At 45.7% G+C, this 3436-nt stretch overlaps 1 protein-coding gene across 1 annotated transcript in view; it reads left to right on the forward strand.

Moving 5' to 3' along the window:
* Positions 1 to 2558: 2558 nt before the first annotated feature.
* Positions 2559 to 3436, forward strand: part of ZBTB7C (zinc finger and BTB domain containing 7C) — a 116561-nt gene continuing 115683 nt past the window's right edge. The window contains exon 1 of the mRNA XM_006037177.2: positions 2559 to 2619. The gene's annotated coding sequence lies outside the window, so the exon portion shown is untranslated. The remainder of the gene's footprint in view (positions 2620 to 3436) is intronic.

Consider the following 3436-nt stretch of genomic DNA (forward strand, 5'->3'; position numbering starts at 1 on the left):
TGTTAAATGGTCTGCAGTAGTTGGTTCAAAGCGCGAGTAGAAGAAGCAGAAGAGCTTCTTTGAGTGATTGCAATCCATCAGGAGATGTACGTGCGCCGTCTGGTCCATTCCTCCTCTCAACCCTGCAGTCTGCTTTTTGCAGCTCTAACTCCCCAGTTCTAACCAGCGTCCTCTATATTTTGTATGCATCTTCTCATGTACGAGTTGACAGTGATAAATGGGGTTGAATGTGATCTCCTTGCGTCATAGGTAAGCAATTCAAAGATGAAGCACAAGGGGCTATGTCCTTTACCTGAGTGACTCCAATTTGGGTATATTCTGCTTAGGCGTAGATTGAGTCTCATTTTTTCTTCTCTGATTACAGGTGATGCTCTGTCACTAAAAGAAAGATCTTGTTCAGGTGCAAACATGGGGCTAGATTTGGGCTCAAACCTTCAACCTCTTCGTCTGGGTCTAGACCAGTGGTTCTTAACCTTTTTAGACTCAAGGCACCCCTCTTAGCTTTTAATTTTTTTCGTAACTATGGGAAAATAATAGAGCAATTCTTCTGTTGCAGAGAGCTCAGAAAGACTACAACCGGGCAGACTGTTTTTGACACCGGATTCTTATTTAAAATCTCTACATTTTGCATTAAGTCTAGGTGTTTGCACACCTAACAGCTAATATTGTGTGGCACCCTGTGGCACCCTTAAAAGGATCTCGTGGTACCCTGATTGAGAACCATCCATCTCAACCCTCAGCCCGTCTCTTGTTCCTAATGAATCCCAATTTCACGGGTGCCGCCACGCTGTTCTGCTTGGGTTTCCCAGAACAGCTCATTTTGCTTGATCTGATGAAAATGCTTCTGTTCTTCTCAGGGTACATTTTGAAAAGGATCAGGTCTGTGAGCATAAAATGGGGTCACAAGAGTGCCCCCACTATTGTGCAAGTCAGGTGAATATAGGTGTAGCTTGTGAGTGGGACCCCACTTCTTTTCCGTGCTGTCACAGGGTGATAGCAATATCAGTCAGCTGCATCTCTGCGGGGGCAGAGGCTGTAGCGGTCCTCCCTCTGAACATTGAAGCCAGTGGGATGTTTCATCTCCCTTCTGCCCAGGCACAGCTCCTGTCCACTTTGATTCTGCTGAACGAGAGCAAACCAGGGTTCAGCCTCTCTCGGCACAGCCCATTACATAATCCAGCCCTCTGCTTACGTTCCTGCTCTGATGTAATTGCCCAAGCCCTTTGGCCTGTAGGCATTTTGGTTCCCTGTTTTGAAATACAGAATCTGTCTCTCAACAATGTGTGAGTCCAATGTTAGCAAGTTGTATGGACTCGTTAGCTGCTTCAGAAGGAGGGCTTTTTTTCCCTTTCTCTTAACTTCCATGCAGTACCATGAACAAAGATAACCCCCAACCTATACAACCTGGCTCAGAATGTCACCCTGGTTATTGCACTGACAGATGAAAGGCTTCGATTAAATAATGTTCTGCAACAGTGAATTTGGCAAAAGCCACAGCTTTCAGATTGAAGGTCTGGGTTGGTTGCATATAGGCCTTGGGCTAGTGTAACCCCATTGGTGAACAGATGTTACATACTGACTGCCTGGTCCGTGCAAGATATGGGTTGGTTACAGGCCCATTTAGAGAGCTTTCAATCCATTTACAATAGCTCTTGATTTTTCTATGCTGAGATCCCTTATACAGTCCTTGGTGTCTCAGTCACGTTGGTGTCCACCCAACCTCCTTGTCACAGAGGTGATGCCATCTGCAGAACGTGGTGGATACACCTGCTTCCATCATTCCCCTCTCTTATTTCACAACAGGACACAGCATCCCACTTTCATTTGCAAAATTTTATGCATTGTGAAGAGGTTTATTATGGTTTGAATTATGGCAGTGTGCAGTGGTGGGGGCCTGTCATCATCCACAGCTAAGCTGCTGCCCCCAGAAGCTCACCGTCCAAGAAAGACATGCTTCATGTGCTTCATTCAGTGCAGCTGGGATGTGATGGGACTTGCCATACTGGGTTTTCATATGCTCTGTTACCAGACTGTGAGGATTCAGGCTGGAGTAGAAGATGCCCCATGTGGAGCTCAGTCTGGGGTTTTCCCAGCCTGCGTTACTGGGAAATGGCCCCGTGTAAAGCCTGGTGTTGGTAGTACCTCCAAGCCCACGATGTGATGTCACTAGGGACTTTCATGACCCAGAAGGGCAGTTGTGGAGTATGAAGGAGGATAAGATGTGGAAAATCACCCAGCTTAGACAGCATGAGGTTTCACCAGAGCTTTATAGCCAAGGAGATTCTGTTGGGGTTGTGACTTCCTCAGGCCTAGCTCAGATACTCTCCCACAGACTGGTGCACATGTGGAGCACGTCCACAGGAGCCAATAAGAACAACTAACCATTATACATCCACATCAGGCCTTTACTTTGGGCCAGATTCACAGCTACTTGCAATTTAAAGGGGACAAAGAATAAGAATAGCAAACTTGCTCCAGGTGAGAGCTTCTTAGGAGACTGATACATCTCAGTTCTGGATCTGATCCTTTTTTCCTCTCCTTTCTTTGTTTTTTCCAGGACATGGTCAAGGTTACAAAGGGAACATCTGCCTGAAATTTGAAACCAAGGCAAGGGGAATTGTGAGTATGTATTCCTGCTGCTTTGATGCCATTTATGTGTTGGGAGCTTGAGAAGATAGAAGTTATTCTCCTGATGTTGTATCCTCCTCAAGGATACACTTGTGGTGCCTGACCCCATAGGATGCTTAGCATGATTATAAGCATGATTAAATAATGGTAACCTACAGGCTGCTGGTACTATCAGCCATTATGGATGCTGGGGGGGAGAGGGTGTTCAGTGCCTGGTGGTTTGGGACACTGATGAGTCAGAAAATCCAGATTTAACAAAATAAGAAATCATTCGTCTTTTAAAACAAAGTAACATTTTAAAGGGACGGCACTGCATATTGTTTCTCTCCATAAATCTGTCAAAACTATAATCATGTTTTACAAATGCACATCTTTTCTTTCATGTTGTAACTTCTACAACCTGCCAGTGAGAGGAGGAGACAGATATTTTATCAGCCGTACAGATCTGTGATTTGTTTAAATGTTTTTAACCCTTTGGTGCATGCTTTGGGATTTCCTCATGTCTTGCCGATACACATCTGTGCAGAGGGCTCATGGCTTGGAGTTTCCCTGGCAGTCATTCAGCAAGAAAACAACTCCAAGTGCTAATGAGAACAGGACCAGATCCTGAGTTGGTGCAAGTTGGCCTGAGCTGCATTGCCCTGGGCTGGGCTGGGTCTGGACCATACAGCTGAAGTGGTCATTGTTTTTTTCATCGGCCAAATCCTGAGTGGTGCTGAGCTCTTCTTGGGTGCCTGCAACTCCCAACTGATGACAGGGGGCCAGACCTGAAGGTCTTTCAGTCTGCTGAAAGTCAAAGTGTTACATG

The sequence above is a fragment of the Alligator sinensis genome, unplaced genomic scaffold (genome assembly GCF_000455745.1).
Source record: "Alligator sinensis unplaced genomic scaffold, ASM45574v1 scaffold1489_1, whole genome shotgun sequence".
NCBI lineage: Eukaryota > Metazoa > Chordata > Crocodylia > Alligatoridae > Alligator > Alligator sinensis.